This window comes from Lactuca saligna, chromosome 4, assembly GCF_052625555.1.
Source record: "Lactuca saligna cultivar CGN05327 chromosome 4, ASM5262555v1, whole genome shotgun sequence".
Taxonomy (NCBI): Eukaryota; Viridiplantae; Streptophyta; class Magnoliopsida; order Asterales; family Asteraceae; genus Lactuca; species Lactuca saligna.
The window spans coordinates 143832040-143851083 of record NC_136420.1 but is presented as its reverse complement, the minus strand read 5'-3'; positions in this window follow the sequence as shown (position 1 = coordinate 143851083).

The following is a 19044-nucleotide window of genomic DNA, read 5'->3' as shown; positions in this document are numbered from 1 at the left end:
GTCCAACCCCAACATGGGGTAAATAATTACACAGGTCGAGCCAACAACAAGTACAACGCCCTCCGTTTGGAATGAACAGAGATTTTTTTAACATCAGTAATGGAGGATCGGCTGATAGGGCCCTCCCTGTTATAGTGCACCGTATTTCTCATCAGGTTGATCAATCTCAGATATCAATCAACCAAATCCTAGAAGTCACAGCTGCCTCCTAAGAAAACACTATGAATCTTCATCATCTAGACAGAGATCACGATGAAACCAGACACCACACAAACACGCTCCATGTAGAAATGATTGTTTCTCAAATTGAAATGAGGGCACTTCAAGAGCATCAAACTACACTTGAGAGGCCTTTATGGGTATCATAATCCCATGTGACAGGGCCCAATACTAGGAGCCGTACTCACTGAAAGTAGTGTTTACACTACATCTATTTTCTATTATAATGTAAATTAAGATATCAAATGTATATACTACTTTTTACTATATGTACAAAACCGTATATCAATAAAATGATAAACATTTTACTTCAATAAGAGTTATTACAATTTTCACAAACATCTTATTTCATAAATTTTGGTTATAGTCTAAGTCTACGGATATGTTCTAGTGTTATTTTTCATGTTTTTCAGTACGACTGCGAAAATTTTATTTTTGGTAGGTTGGTTTGATGTCGATGTTTTCCCAATATTGTGGTATATTGTACACCTGCTTTAAGGTCAAGTTTTCCAGACTATATGTACTTAATATACCTCTACAATCGACATGAATTCTCATACTCTTTGAAAAATAACTACTCAAATTCATATTATCTTATTGCAAGTTGTACTTGTTATATACTTCTATTACCAATTCTTTACAAAATTCATATTGAACTAAGTGTTTTAGTTCATAGATATCATATTCCTGATCACTCTTGATATCTTACCATCATTTTCGTCTTTTATGTAACGCCCCAATTCTTAGGTAATGATTTCTTTTGCATAAGATCTTTTTTTATTTCAAGGTCTACTCGACGAGTTGGTTGCCCGACTCGTCAAGTAGCAGCGGGTTGGTCCACGTGTTTAAGTGATCTACTCGCCGAGTCCAAGGAGGGACTCGACGAGTAGGAAATGGAGGATGAAACCCTAATTTTAAGGTTTTTGCACCCTATTTAAGGGATCATTGGCCTCCCCAACCTCCCCTCTACAACCTCTTGTTATTCCAAACCCTAAATTCGTGTGTGCTTTCTTGGTGTGTTAAGCTTTGAAGAAGGATTTTGGTGAGAAGCTTGGGATGTTATGTCTGTGGCCAACCGGGCCACATGAGCAGGGATTGCCCCAAGAAGGGCTTGATTTGTTTTCACTGCAACCACACCGACCATAAAAGGACGATTTCTTAAGGTTGTCAGGAGGAGTAAGGGAGTCACATGCACCCACCACAATGAGGATTACTGATGACCGCCCGGTTGGGCGGAGGCTCCTGCGTTGAAGAGCCCCGCATTTCAGCTGACCATAGAGGAGGCCCGAGTTGCGCCAGACGTCATGACTGGTATGTTATTTATTCCCATATTATTTATCTTATTGGTTATGCTTATATGGTCATGATCTTGTATAGGGACCTTTTTGGTCAATGGATTGTCGGCTCATGTGCATTTTGATTCAGGGGCTACCCGATCATTTGTATCTCTTGCGCTCATCAAGAAGTTTCGAGATGCTCCAGGGTCTTTGGATTCCCCACTCGATGGTAAGATTGTGGATGATCGTACCATGAGCACTGCGAGGGTATTTCGAAGGAATGTTTTGAATATGTTCGGCAAGAAGTTTCCTATTGATTTGGTTTCGATTCCTTTGAGAGGATTGAAAGTATTCATCGAGATGGACTGGTTGGGGCCCAATAGGGCCATGATAAATTGCGAGCGCCAGCTGGTGATAGTTCGAACCCAATTAGGGGAGAACTGGTTATCCATAGAGAGAGAGAGCCTCGCATGGGCCAACACTCTGTTCGACTGTGAGGTCTAGATGACTCCTTAACCAAGGTTGTTCTTGGTTTTTGGCTTATGTCTCGGATATGAGGGTAGAGGCCATGCCAGAGATGAGAAGGGTACCTATTGTGCAAGATTTTCCTAATGTATTTCCAGGGGAGTTACCTGGGTTGCCTCCTAATAGGCAAGTGGAGTTCCGTATTGATTTGGTACCAGGTGTGGATCTGATGGCCAAGGCGTCGTAGCGTCTAGCTCTACCTGAGATGTAGGATTTTTCTACACTGCTCTAGGAGCTGCTAGACAGGGGATTTATTCGTCCAAGAAGTTCCCCGTGGGGAGCACCGATCGTGTTTGTGAATAAGAAGGATGGGTCACAAAGGATGTGCATTGATTATTGAGAGTTGAACAAGATGACAGTGAAGAGCCGTTATCCAATTCTGATGATTGATGACTTATTTGATCAGCTTCAGGGTGCATCTTGGTTTTCCAAGATTAATCTTCGATCGGGGTATCATCAGATGAGGATCAAGGATGAGGCTATACTGAACCGGGTTCACCAATGCTCCAGCGGTGTTCATGGAACTCATGAACCGGGTTTGTAGGCCAATGATGGACCGGTATATGATCATTTTCATTGATAATTTCTTGGTATATTCTAAGACCAAGGAGCTGCAAGAGCAACATTTGAGGGAGGTGTTGGAGACCTTAAGGAGGGAGAGACTGTATGCCAAATTCTCCAAATACGAGTTTTTCTTGCATGAGCTATAGTCCGTGGGGCACATCATCAACCAAGAGGGTATCATGGTGGATCCGGACAAGATTGAGGTGGTGATGCATTAGGAGTTTCCGTAGAACGCATCCAATATCTGGAGTTTTTTGGGCTTAGCAGGGTACTATCAGAGATTTATCTAGGATTTCTCCAAGATTGTTGTACCTTTGACCTGCTTGACCAAGAATAGTGTGACCTTTCGGTGGGGTCTAGATCAACAAATAGAATTCGACACTTTGAGGCAAAAATTATGCGAGGCCCCGATTCTGGTGTTACCCGAGGGATTGGATGATTTTGTGGTGTATTGTGATGCTTCTATTTTGGGTTTAGGTGCTGATCTGATGCAGAGGGGGCATGTGATTGATTACGCCTCGAGGTAGCTGAAGCCTCATGAGGCTAGTTACCCCACTTATGACTTGGAATTGGGGGCGGTAGTGTTTGTCCTCAAGATTTGGAGGCATTATTTATATGGGGTACGATGCACCATTTTCAGCAATCACAAAAGTTTGAAAATATTTGATGGATCAACAGAATCTAAATATGAGGCAGAGGAGATGGTTAGACGTGGTAAAATATTATAACTACGAGATTTCGTATCATCCTAGGAAGGCCAATGTTGTGGCTGATGCTTTGAGTCGCAAGGCAACAAGTGTTCCGATCCGGGATGCTTGCTTGAGGATGATGGTTATCTCAGCTTTGATGGATATGATCAAGGGGGTGCAGGTGGAGGGATTGAAGAAGGAAAATAGGAAGACCGAGCGGATGAGGGGTCAGATTCCTTTGTTTGTTCGAGAAAGTCAGGGATTATTGACTCTGTGTGGCAGGCAACATTTGGAAGAGTGAGGCAAAAGATTTTGGAGGAGGCGCATAGGTCCAAGTTTTCCATCCACTTGGGGTCCACAAAAATGTACCGAGACCGAAGATTGAGCTATTGGTGGCCCTGCATGAAGCAGGAAGTTATGTAGTTTGTTGCGCGGTGTTTGACCTACAGGAAGGTTAAAGTCGAGCATTAGAGACCTCACGTGAAGGTTCATCCGCTACCATCCCCATGTGAAAATGGGAGGAGATCACCATGGACTTTATCACGAAATTGTCCAGTACGGCACGGGGTGGTTATTCCATTTGGGTCATTATGGAAAAGTTGACTAAGAGTGCTCATTTTATTCTGATTTCCGAGATTATCTCCATCGAGAAATTAGCAGATATTTATGTGAGGGAGGTGGTGGTCAGGCACGGAGTGCAAGTATTTATGGTCTCAGAACGTGATATTCGATTCACCTCCAGATTCTGGAGAAGTTTCATGAGGAGTTGGGTACTTAGTTGCTTTTCAACACAACTTACCACCCCAAACTGATGGGCAGAGCGAGCGCACGATCTAAACACTTGAGGATATGCTCCGGGTATGTGTTTTAGACTTCAGATGGATTTGGGATACTTACCTTCCACTATCAGAGTTCTCAAGAAATTGCACAAGACAGCACGGGGTGTTGATTCCATTTAGGTTATTATGGACAGGTTGACCAAGAGTGCTCATTTTATTCTGATTTCCTAGAGTACCTCCACCAAGAAATTAACATATATTTATGTGAGGGAGGTGGTGGTTATGCATGGAGGGCCAATATATGTGGTCTCAGATTGTAATGTTCGATTCACCTTCAGGTTCTGGAGGAAGTTTCATGAGGAGTTGGGTACTCAGCTGCTTTTCAACACAACTTCTCACCCCTAAACTAATGGGTAGAGCGAGCGGACGATCCATAAGCTTGAGGATATGCTTCGGGCATGTGTTTTGGACTTCAGAGGGAGTTGGGATACTTACTTTCCACTAGCAGCGTTCTCATACAACAATAATTATCATGCTAATATTGACTAACCCCCATTTGAGATGCTGTAAGGTAGGAGGTGTAGGACTCCAGTTTGTTAGGGGAGGCTGGGCATCGAGTCATGGGAAGCACCGAAGTGGTGCTTAAGACAACCAAGTTGATTCAGTTGGTGCGCAAAAAGTTGTGAGTCACGCAGACCCGCCAGAAAAGTTATGTTAACCAACGTCGTTCGGATCTCGAGTTTCAGATGGGAGACTTTGTTCTACTGAAGGTGTCACCTTGGAAGGGTGTCATCTGGTTTTAGAAGAGGGGAAAACTGGGGCCCCGGTTCATAGGTCCATTCAATATTTATGCCCGGGTTGGCGGGGTTGCTTACCGGCTGGATCTTCCTAATGGGCTCAGTCAGATCCATAAAACCTTTAACGTGTCTTAGCTTCGAAAGTGTGTAGCAGATGAGGCTGTAGTTATTCTTTTTGATGATATTCAGGTGGATAGGATCTTGGACTATGTGGAACAACCCATTACAGTCTTGGATAGAAAAACTAAAGCTCTTCGGAACAAAGTGGTGAAGCTGGTTAAGGTGCAACGGTAGCATTGGAGGGGCTTCGAATGGACTTGGGAGCTGGAGGACGAGATTAGGGAGAATTACCCAGACTTATTCGCTTTAACAAACTTCGAGGACGAAGTCTAGTCCAAGTGGGGGAGATTTGTAACGATCAAGGGTCAGGTAATTACTCTTTTTCCCCTAGAATGAGTTTTCTTTGCAAAAAGGGTCCCTACATACGCTGGGTGTACATAGGTGTACGCTTAGCATAATGGGGGAAGTTGTTCGTAGGTGTGTACCACATACACGAGACATACCAAGGAGTACGTGGGGCGTACGTGGATTAGGACTAAAACCCAAGTTTTTGGACTTATGACCTATTTAAATGTCCTTAAGTCATTTGGACCTTACCCTAACCAGGCTCCATCACTCTCAAACGTCCCTAAAACCCTAAATACTTTGTAAGTGCCTCTTGAGCTTTTGAGTGCCTGAAATACCTCATTTTTGGTGTGTTAGAAAATAGAAGGAAGTGGTAGCAAGCTTGAATGGGGGAAAAGATTTTGGATATTGCATTTGGAGCAGTTTAGGAAGCTTGTGGAGGTAAAAAGCTTTCTCCTTACTAATCCTTGTTAATTATTAATATAGGGTTTTCTAAGTGTCCTCTTTTAAGTTCATAAATCATATCTTGGGAGTTTGGGCAACTCCAAAGGTTAGGAAGGATATATCTGAGGTCCTTTAGCTTGATTATGTCATAAAAATTCAAAATTGATGGTTACTATGGCTCCATGCATGAGTTAAGACCCTTGGAAAGGTCTTAATGGGTTAGAATAAGTTGTTGGGAGCATTTATGGCATGCAAAGGCATAACGTTGCCAACTTTATGCCTTAGGACTCTTTAATCGACCTAGATCTGAAATTTGAACGTAAAGCCTTCCTATGTTAAGCACATAATGAAGGATGTGCTTTATATGTTTGTACGTTGGGCGTACCAACTTGTACGCTACGCGTACAACCAAGGAACCCAATACGCTTAGCGTACTTCTGTTATACGCCGGGCGTATGCTTAGTTGTGGGCTTTGGGATCCGGTGGACTTCTTGGGCCAATTGGAGTTCACATACCTTTGGGACTGGATCGTTAGGAGATGTTGGGCCTTGAGAATTGTTTTGGGCTATTGGTGTCATGTTTGGGCCTTATTGGGCCATGCATCCCATTATAGATTTAGACATTAATCCTAGGCCCATTAATGAAGGTAAGAATTTTGGGCTATTAAGGAGGGATTTGGACTTAGGATTGTGGGACTTTTTGGCTAGGCTGTTTTATAATTATAATTAAGGTTATTTGTATAATTGTTCAATGTGAGACTTTGGGCTAGTAGTCGAGCAACTACTGTTCAACAGATTGAGGTGAGTGTTCCCACTACACGCATGGGTCAAAGGCACTAATGCCGACCCAATAATTGATATAAGGTTTTTAGCAATTGAGTATGAAATGGTTTTGCTAATTGGTATATGTGTTGACTTATGTGAAGACCATGGGGGGGGGGGGCATGGCCCTTGGATATAAGATCATGGGGTAGCCCATGGCATTCCAAATGAAGACCATGGAGGGAGTCCATGGCAAACTTATATGTATGTGCATATTATTATGTGGTTATGTGTTTTGGGAAAAACTCACTAAGCGTGTGGTTACATTTTTTATGGGTGTTTCAGTTACTTCTGGCTCTAAGAGCAAGGGCCCGACTTGATGGCATAGCGTGCACTCTCCAGTATTTTCTCACTAGTTGTTTTGGATACACTGATCTTTCGAACAATATTTTTTGTAATGGAATTTTGGATAAAAAATATGAATGTCATTTCTATTTATTAAATGAAAAGTTTTACCCAAGTTTTTGGGCTGTTACAGTTTGGTATACAAAGTATACTGTTTGGAAATCCCACTTTAAACACCTCCTTAAATTCAGCGTAAACATCATCCCCATAAGTAGATCAATTAGTATAACGACTTGTAATCACTGATAAATCTTTTTTATAGGTTCGTAATAACAATAATGAACTTAAACATAAGTTATACTTAATGTACGGTAATCATAACTTAACTTACCAGTGGTTTAGCGAAAAACCAGACTTTGCGTGAGCAAAGCTTTTAAACCGAAAGCTCTACTTCTCGCGACTTTATGATGCTCTAGATCTTTGCTACTAACACCTAGGAAGTGCTAGAGAAAGTCATTGAGGCCTTGGGGAGAGGGAAATGAGAAGGGGGGGGGGGGGGGGGAGAGTAGGATGGAATGGTGTGATGAATGGAGTGAATTTCGACTTCTATTTTTTGGTTGGAAGTTTTCCAGTACACAGGGCGTACTCAATTTACATAGGGCATACTAGGGGCCATGTGTTAACACTATATCGCAAGCCTTGAGGAAGAAGGTGTGGTCCAAATCGCGATGTGATCTACAACTTTTATTTAGACTCCGTCGGCTAATTTTGATTTATTTTTAAAATTATATTTTAACATGCTTAGATAGTTAGTGTCCGTAAAAAATCATAACTTTGTCATCCGACGTCTATTTTTGACTATCTTTATATCGTTGAGATCATATTCATGAGATCTTAATTTCCTGTTTATATCGTCTTGGCTAAAAGTCGAAAGATCTAAAATTCAATTTTCGAGCTCTATACTACTACACTGAATCTTAGAAAAACATAACTTCCTCAAATGAAGTCAGATTTGGACGTTCTCTATACGCACTCTCTCGATTTAAAGTCTACTATGATTTTTTTAGATCACTATGACTAAAAAGTATTTTGTCAAAAATTTACTTTTTTACAATACACGGAGCCGTGTCGGTTTAATCGCGAAACTTCGACGTATCATAACTTCTTCGTTATAAGTCAGATTCCAGCGTTCTTTATATCTCTGGAATCCTTGTTACGACTACTTAAAATTTATTCCAAGATATTGGTTATAATTATTATTTTATTTTTGAAGCGTATTTTATTCATATTTTATTATATCATTATAAGCACATATATCGCACATAATTTACACGTAAATCACATAATACTCAATTAGTTATTCTTCATTACATCAAATAGATTATGGTTTTTGACCATAACTATTACATCATCATAATAATGCTTAGCCAGAAATGCAGGTGTTACAATCTCCCCTAGGATGATTCTGTCCCTGAATCATGCATCAACAAACAAATGTGGATAGCGACTCATCATGTCACTCTCTATCTCCCAGGTGAGGTTTAGACCATTCGGATGTTTCCATCGTACTACCACTAATTAAACCATCTTGCATCACAATTTCTTCGTGTTACATTCAACAATTGCTCCAGGTTCTTCGACTAACCTCTTATCTTCACCAATCCTTAACTCTGAAGGTGGAATTATGTTGTGGACTTCTCCTATGAACTTCCTTAAATAACACACATGGAAGGTGTTATGAATACCATCTAGCTCTTCTGGTAATTCCAACTTGTAAGCTTGGTTCCCAATCCTCTGAAGAACCTTCAATGGCCCAATCAATCTTGGACTCATCTTTCCTATCTTTCTAAATCTTATAAGTCCCTTCCATGGTGAGACTTTGACCAACACCAAATCTCCAACTTCGAATGTCATTAGTCGTTGCTTCTTGTCATCATAGCGCTTTTGGCGATCTTGAGTTACTAACATCCTTTCTCCAATTGCTTTTAGCTTTTCAGCAATCTGATTAACTATTTCGGGACCCATAAACTGTTTCCCTTCGTTCTCAAGCCAACAAGACGGCCTACGACACTTCTGTCCGTATAAGGCTTTATAAGGTGCAATATTAATGATCGAATGGTAAATATTGTTGTGGAACTCTACCAAGGGTAAATGCTCATCCTAGTTACCTTGAAATCTGCTCTTAACAAATATTCCATTGTTTGAATTGTCCTTTCGCTCTGACCAGCAGTCTGCGGATGGTAGGTTGTACTTAAACACAACTTCGTACCCATTTCCTCTTGTAGACTCTTCCAAAATCTTGATGTGAAATGACTGTCACTATCCAATACAATTGTTAAGGGAACACCATGAAGTCTTACTATCTCCTTCATGTAGGCATTTACAAGCTTATCTATAGCCTATCTCTCATTGGCTGCTATGAAGTGTGTACTCTTTGTGAACCGATTCACGACTACACAAATCATGTCGTGACCGTTCTTCATCCTAGGTAGTTCAGTTACAAAATCCACAGTGAGGTCTTCCTATTTACCCATGGGTACAAGCAAAGGTTATAAACTCCCATATTGTTTTTGATGTTGTGATTTAAGTCTTGCACATGTTACACACTCCGCCGCATACTTTGCAACATCGAGCTTCATCTTTGGCTACCACTAGTAAGGTTTTAGATCCCTATACATATTAGTGCTATCAGGATTAATCGAGTACATGGTATTATGAGCTTCTTTCATCAGAAGATCCCTTATTCCTCCCATCTTAGGCACCCAAATCATGTTTTGGAATACTTTCAGTCCTTGACTATTTGTACCAAATACCAATGTTTTCCTAACTTTCTTCCTTTTGGTCATTTTTCTCCAAAGCTTCTTCTTGATCTTTTTTAATGCTTTCCATAATTTTTTAGACAACTTCTATTCTTAACGCTCTTGGCCTTTTTCTTTACAGGTTTAGTTTTCTACTTAGAGCATCAACTACGACATTTGGTTTACCAGGGTGGTAAAGTATCTCACAGTCATAATTCTTGAGTAATTATAGCATGCGTCATTGTCTCATATTCAATTCCATTTGATCAAATAAATACTGGAGACTTTTATGATTAGTGAAGAGTTTTCACCTTGTGCCATACAGATAATGCATCCATATCTTTAATGTGAATACTACCACTGCCAACTCCAGATCATGAATGGAGTAGTTATTTTCATGATCTTTTAGTTGTCAAGATGCATATGCTATCACTTTATCTCTCTGGGTCAGAACACAACCTAACTGAACACCAGATACATGGCTATAGACAACAAAGTCTTCAACTCCATCAGGTAAAGAAAGAATCGGTGCTTCACACAACTTCTTCTTTAATTTCTCATATGCTTGTTCATGTTTCTCGGTCCATGTATATGTAGTTCCTTTATGGGTCAAAGATGTTAATGGAGTAGATATTAAAGAAAAGCCTTGGATAAACCTTCAGTAATATCTAGCTAATCCCTGAAAGCTTCGAATCTCAGTGGGACTTTTTGGTCGTTCCCATTTCATCACCGCTTCAATCTTTGCTGGATTAACCATTATTCCTTCCTGGTTAACCACATGACCCAAGAATTGGACATCTTGAATCAAAAAATCACATTTGGATAACTTTGTTTACAACTTCTCCTTCTTCAAAAGTTCTAATACTTCTCGCAAGTGCTTACCATGCTCCTATTGGCTCTTTGAGTAAATCAGAATATCATCTATGAATACAAATTTATTGAGGAATGATATACAAACCATATTCATGAAATCCATAAATGTTGTTGGAGCATTGATCTACAAACCATATCTCATTCTGAATTCAGTCTTGTCGATATATTGCTTTCTCACCTTCAACTGATGATATACTGACCTAAGATTGATCTTTGAGATATAGCTCGAACCTTGTAGCTGATCGAACAGGTCGTCAATCCTTGGCTATGGATATTGTTTTTTACCGTTTCATTGTTCAGTTCTCTATAGTCTATGCACATCCTCATGCTCCCCTACTTCTTCATGAATAGTATCAGAGCTCTACAGGGTGAAGAACTAGGTCTAATGAAACCGTTGTCCAACAACTCCTAAAATTACATCATAATCTCTTTCATCTTTTTCGTTGCTAATCGGTATGGTGCTTTTGCTATTGGCATCGATCCTTACAAAAAGTCAATTTGAAACTCTACTTGTCTATCAGGGGGAAATCTAGGAAGTTCTTCGGGAAAGACATCCAGATAGTCACACACCACTAGTATTCTTTTCATATATTTATTATCCTTCTTTGCATCGATCACAAATTCCTAGTATGATGTACATCCTTTGGATAAACACTTTATGGCTTTCATCAGGGAAATGATTCCAGAATGTACTCTACATTTGTCCCAGTACACCATAAACGACTCTTTTCAAGGTGGGTTTACTCTTACCATCTTCTTCCTACATAGTACCTCGAGATTTGTTCGCAATAAGCCAATCCATTCCTAGTACTATGTCGAAAGCATTCAACTCAATGGGTAACAATTCCTCATGGAATTTATTGACATTCAATTCAATGATGATGTTTTCAATTCAATCACTAACAGGTATGAATTTGCCAATAACAACTTCTAAAACTAGAGCATTATCAAGTTTATTTACAGGGAGTGCAAGTCTTCCTCCAAGTTTATCTGATATAAAGGAGTAATTAGCTCCCAAATCAAATAATATACTGGTAGACAATCCGTTTACAAGAAAGGTACTTAAAGCAACATCTACTTCATCCCTTGTTGCTTCCAGGGTCATATGGATTGCTCTTGCCTTTGGCCTTGGTGACACATCAGGCCTTGCCATCTCTTTCTTCTTTGGGCATTCCCTAGCAATATGCCCTTCTTCATTATATCTGTAACACACCCTCTTGTTGGATGTACATTCATTAGCATAATGCCTAGTTTTTCCGCACTTGAAACAAGTCACTACCTCGCCACATTTTCTAGAGTGCTTCTTTTTACACTTCTCACACCATTTTGCTTCACCTCCTCCTCCTCCAAACTTCATGGAACTAGACTTTGAGAACCTACTTTTTCTTGTTGGAACTTGAAGATTTCTCAAGTTTCCTTTTCCCAAAGTTGGGTCTCCACATTCTTGGCTGCTCTAATGGTTGTCTTCAAAGTAGTTACCATTTAACCGTTGCACCAATGTCCGTTGGCAATCCATTAGCAAACTTCTCTATATTGGAGAGTTCAGTAGGCACCAAGTAGGGGAATAACTTCATCCTCTCGATGAATGTGGTAGCATACTCATCAACTCTTATCTTCCCTTTCTTCAGGTTTTGAAACTCATTGCTTAGGTCTATCAGATCTACCTCCAAGCAGTATTGCATTATTAACTGGTCCATGAATTCTTCCCAAGACATCCTCAGGGCTTATTCCCGTAGCATTATATCTGCCAAAAACGTCCAGCAACTTAAACCTCTGGTCTTTAGTTGTTTGATTACAAAGACGATTTTCTGCTTGTTGTTGTAGTTGCAGCTTTCAAATACCATCTCCATCTTGGGGATCTAACCTATATTGTCTACAAGATTCGGGCTTCCAGAAATACATGCTTGCTTGGCACCCAAGAAGTTCTTACAAATACGCCCATCCATTTTAATCCCTCTGTCTGGGTCGTTCCTCCTTACCACTCGGGGCTCTACTTGACTCACAGTACTGGCGTAATTTCCCTCCTCCGATAGTTCTTTATTTAGTTTGGGCCACACAACATGCACAATAGGTTCATTTATATTCTATTGAAGTAGACGCCTTATCAGTCACACCTAGCACTCTCTGCTAGGAAATTCTGTCAATATGTAATCAACTTTTGATGTGTTCTGCAATTTCAATCTGATAATGCATGATATCCGTTGCAAAAACCTAATTTAAAGCATTTCATACACTCAACTGTGGGTTGTAACCCTAATGTTCTGGTTCAAACACAGATTGGACCAGAATCGTTTCTCTGGGCCTAATGGGCTAGTGAACTCTCAATTTGACCATTTTGGGCCAAGGAACTCTATTTGGGCCCTAATTAGACCAACATTCATGAAACCAAAGTATTTTGGGTATGTGGGCCGATAATGATTCATTTTATCCCTAATGGGCCATGATGGGCCATAAATTATTTCATTAGCCCTAATGGGCCATAAACTCCATTCCTTTTTATCTTATTGGGACATAAACGCATATGTGGGCCCAATGGGCTGAACATTTTATTGGGCTACATGTTTTTAATGGCTATCAAGTTCAAGCCCAATGTTTAATCTTTTTATCCTACCCCCCCCCCCCCTCTCATTCTCAGTTTTTAAGTAAAAAAAAAATTGTAAATGATCTAATTAAGTGACACCTCACCTTTAACTAATGGACTTCCAATCAAATTGCATCACATGTATCTAAACCTCTACACCTTAATCTTCCATGCATCAACCAATCTTCCTCTGTCTCTCTTCTCTTATTACTCTCGGCCAAGAGCACCCACAACCACATTTATTTTCACTTCAAAGACTATCATTTCATGTCTCTCTAGAAACCCCCAATAATTTCCTTCTTCCTCATCAAAAATCGTGGTTTGTGTGTGTGTGTGTGTCAGGAGTTTTCATCAAGGTTTCAACCACTTGCTAAGTTATCATCTTATAGAAGTTGTTAACTTCCATTTTAATGCTAAGAACTCTTTCTTACAATAGCTTCATTTCATGTTCTAACTTCCTAGAATCATCTTGGTTCGAAAACTTCTTCCAAGGAAACACTTTAGGCCGAAATCATCTCCAATCTCCTTCCAAAAACCGATCAAAACCTCATTGTGAGTTCATACCCCCTTGTTTTTTGTTATCACTATGTTTTGGGGGATAATGCAAGTTGCTTATGTGATAGATATATGTATTTGTGAATGGTTAAGTGTGTTTTCTAGGTTATATGTTGTGATTATGTGATGAAACCTCATAAATCTCTAAACCTCAATCAAAAATTGACAATGTTTGTAAAGTAAAACAATTTATGCAACTTACCATAAAGATGAAAGTGTTAAACATGTTAAGAATGTTGAAAAACTAAACAAAATCTTGTAAAGGGACCATTTTTGACAAATAAACAAAAATATGTGGCTTTTATGATACTTACAGTTTTTCAAGGACCAAAGGGTCATTTTTATATAAAAAAATGGGTCTTTATGTTATTCATGGTTTTAAAAGGGCCAAAAGAGTAAAGTTTCACAAAATAGGCTTAAATTGGACCTTCACGGTTTTATGGGCCAAATTTGTAAAATTATGACTTTTGTGGATTAAATTGTCATTTTAAACAAATTTGAGCCAAAGATGTTGTTTTTCGGTTAACAAGGGCTGAAAATGCCAATTTTATTAAATTTGACCGGAAATGTAAATTTTTATATAATTGGGCCGAAAATGCCAATTTTATTAAATTAGCCGAAAATGTAAATCTTTATATAATTGGGCCGAAGATGTCAATTTCATGATATTGGGCCGACAATGTTATTTTTAACGAAAGTGGGCTAAAAATGTCATTTCATTTGAAATAAGCCCATAAATGCAAACTTTTGGTCTTAAGGGACCTAAAGTGTCAATCTTACAAAAAGTGTAATAACAAACGAACTAAATACATCGATTACATGTTTATCGGGCCTAATACATACATTACATGTTTATTGGGCCATAGTGGTCCGTTACTTCATTTACATGCTTATTAGGTCTGGATTATACATTAAATGTTTATTGGGCCTTAGTGGTCCATTTACATGCTTACTGGGCCTGGATTATACATTACATTATTATTGGACCTTAGTTGTCCATTTACATTCTTATTGGGCCTGGAAATAACTTACATGTTTAGTGGGCCTTTGTTGTCCTTCTACATGTATGTTGGGCCCTGTATATTCACATACATACTCGTTGGGCTTTGCAAACATAGAACGTACACGGAAACATTATACACAACATAATACAATATTTGCGTAAACTCAGTTAAGAATCTAGTGAGACATGTCGGTTGACACCTCTCGAGTGTACAATTATAGCACGTAGTTATAACCAGAGTCTCTTGGAGGGAGAGCGAGAGTTTGTGTATAGATCTATACGGGATGATACCCCACATCTGAGCTGTTCGCTACAGTTATAGTAGACGAGTCTAGGGTGACAAACCTTACCTTAAACAAGCTGACGCCTGAAAACGCCATGAGAGGCGAATTTGTCATTATCAAGTATGGTTATAACGACTCACATAGAGATTAAATCCATCGTAAATTTACAGAATACATATGAAATCTTGTCGATACGAAAACATACATACATTGATATTCGGTCTTAGGGTTTAGAGACCACGACATTTTTATAAACAGAAAATATCGGATTTTCTGGGGAAACATAAAGTTAAACAATACCTTGTACTTACAACAGCGAATACAGGATTTTTCCGGATTACATTTTTATATACATTCCAACAACAGAAAACGCACATGCATTAATACTTGATTTTGATACATCACTTTCAAACCATTTTACATAAAATATCGTATTTTTTGGTGTTTTACAATACAAAACTTTTCATTCAAACATGCTTATGAACTTACCAACATTATATATGTTGACATCTTCAAAATAACTTGTATTCTCAGGGAATCGTTAAGTGGAAAGGTTAACAAGAACATGGGGAATTTTTCGTATTTTGTTACCATCATATATTGAATATTTTGGCATGTAATTTATGATACTATACTTGATGTAAACAATAATGGTTGTATTTTGATATGTATGACGATGGTGTTTTCTTGTTTCAGATATATACATTGTGATTATATTACAAGATGAAGTCACCCAAGCCCCCGGACGTTTCCACCTTCTAGTTCGAGGGTGTGACAGATTGGTACAGAGCATTATTTATATTGAACTCGCATATCTAATCATAATGGATATGCAACTATAAATACAATGGGACTAAAACACTCTGAATAAAATGATACCTAAGTGTACAATGAAACTATAAACACTAAAAGTCTCTGTAGGAAATTGAACATTGTGGTTAAACCCGGAAAACTATGTAATCATATTGGGGATAAATATAGCCTGATCAACTATATTTATTCAAAGTATGACCAACATGCGTTTGGGAGTAATCATGGCGGGAAATGGATCTAGAAGCTAACCTCGTATCCAAGAACTCTAAGGAACTCAAACTTAAATAATTAAAATACTATAGGAGTATTTTAAAATGCTATATACATACTCTTCTTACACGTCTCCCACCCCTTGTGCAGACACTATGGCTAGATTTCACCATCCTGGAGATCCTTATTTCCCCAACCAGAGGAATGGTGGATGGTTGGAGCCAGAGGAAGAACCAAAGAAAGTGCCAGAGGAAGAACCAGAGTAACAGCCCGAGGAAGAGCCTATAGGAGGCCCAGTAGAACGGGTAGCTGACTCAGACGAGGAGGAGGCTAATAGCAGCGATGCAAATGACACAGACACGGGGTCCAAAGTCATCAATCCGCTGTACATGGCCAGGGTGCCCCCATACAGGATGGGCCTCAATGGTCCTACGCCCCCATGGGCACACAACACTTGGAGATGGAGCTGCTAGTAAGTGGTGTGACCCCCATTTCGTATGAACCGGAACTACTAAGACTTGAGTCACAGTGGACCTGCCAACCGAGCCTTGCCTGTGATAGTAAGGACGATACGCCATATCGATGAGCAGGCGCACGCAACCACTGGACAGATGGTTGCCATGAGACCCGCAGTTGATCGCGTGGAGAGGATGACACATGAGATAGTCTAGGACTACCAGGCGTGCCATACATCATTGGAAGCCCGACTTCGGGCGGCCAAGCAACACCTGGCTAGACTTCAGGGCACATCTACCTCGTCAGCATCACCACCAGACCCATCCCGTCGCAACTAGGACCCGTTCACTTATTATCGTTATGACTTCGTTTATGAACTACCTTATGTACTATCGGCTACATGATTAAGTAATTACATTACTCATGGAGTCATTACTCTTTTGAATTTTATTTCACTACATGTATTGTATGCCTTATGTAGGCAAATTTTCATGTACTCAAAAGATTATCATTAATGAAAACGATTATATATTCTATCATGATGTTGTTATCTTCTATGTGTTCTATTACTTTTACTACATGTTTATTGTATACATTCACTCACTTATACACAACCGAATCATTGACACTGTGCTATAACCAAGAAATCGTGAAACAAAATACATTGGATACTCAAAATCTTTTCGTTCCATGACAGAAAGATGCATCAAAGACCAAACCATGGAAACAACACGACACCGACGCCACCAGAGATAAACTCAACCGCATTCCAAGTGGCATTGTCAGCTGCGGTCACTGCAACACATGCACAAATTCCCAATAGAAACAATGGTGGAGGTAATGGGCAAGGAGCCGGAAGCAGAAATCATGGAACATATCAAGGACCCATAAAAACCTGTACCTACAAAGACTTCACAAACGCCAAGCCTCGAACCTTCAACGAGACAGGAGGCGAATAACCCTGAAAAAATGGATAGAAAATGTGGAATCAATGTTCGAGATCTGCGGATGTCCTGAGGAGTGCAAGGTGAAGTTTGCAGCCTACACATTCGTCGATCAAGCTCTCTCTTGGTGGAATGGTCATGTAGAGGCCATGACATCCCCAATGTGAACGCTATGCCATGGGAGGAGCTTAAGGAAATGCTAATGGCCGAGTACTATCCAATCAGAGAAATCTAGAAAATGGAGCAATAACTGTGGAACCTCACAGTCCAAAATTCTGACGTTGATGCTTACATAGCAATGTTTAGTGATCTGTCTCTCTTGTGTCCAAGAATGATCACATCTGAAGGGAAGAATATTGAAAGATTTATTTGGGGATTGACCACGCCAATCCAAGGGAATGTGATAGCAGCAAACCCGACAACGTATGACAGTGCAAAAAGACTAGCCAAGAAACTATACGACCATGGCAACAAAAAGGGTGCCAAAGCATGGGAAACTGAAGTAAAAAAGGATGGTGTTAACAAGAGAGGCAAGAACAACAACAAAAGGGGCGACAAACCCAAGAGTCATCAAAGAAGCAACAAATAGTAGCAGTCCACGCCGCTACTGCTCAGGTCCCCTCAACACCACATGCTCTAGCCTCATCCACACCAAATGCTCCTAAATAGTACTCAGGGACCTTACCCAAGTGCAACAAATGCAATTTCCACCATCATGGAGAATGCGGGGAGATGTATTGCACAAATTACAATCAAAGGGGTCATACCGTAAGGTACTGTAGAACTCAACCTCAACAAAATCAGTAGCCAAACAAAAACGACAACAACAACTAATACTACTACTGCAACAACTGCAACAACAATAACAACAACAATAATGTTGGGGCCAGTCACACCTGCTATCGGTGTGGATGAACCAGTCATTTCAGGTGTGACTACCCCAAAGCCAACAACCAAGGGGCAGGAACATCAGGGAGGGTATTTGTTGGGTTATGAGCATTCTAACACTCCTAAGTGTACATGCAACCCTAAATACCTTGGATCTATGTTTTCTCTATTATACATGCAAATATGAACATCCAAGGTATTATCCTAATCTAGCATACAAAACTAACAATATAACAAGATAGAATACTTACCTCTTTGATGTAGAATGTCTTCATGAAGCTTGAGTGCCTAGTGCCCCAAGTGTGACACCTCAAATGGTTCACACAACACCAAATACACTTGGAATAACTTGAGAGAATTCTACACTTCATGAAATCGGCTAGCCCTCTCTAGAATAATACTAGTGGCCGATTTTCCTCAAGAATAAGATGCTTATATAGTTATACAATTAGGGTAAACCCTAATTGTCATGACTTTCCATTTCCTTGGATCTATGGGTTCAAATACACCATGGAGCATCATATGGGTTTTGGCCCAACTAGATAATCCATGGAGCATTAGCCCACTATACAAGTATGGATGATTTACACAATCAACCCATATATTTAATTAGTCTTCTTTTGATCAGTTAATTAATCCTAGATTAATTCTTGATCAATACTAATTAAATAATCTCATTATTCTTATTATTAATATACTAGAACTTATAATATATTAATAACCGTAAGTGTCTTATTTCTCTCATTTAGTCTATCCAAGTGCATGATGGTATGCAACCCAAATGGACCATGCCGGGTCAGGTCAAATCTTACCAATTATAGTTATGGACTTAGA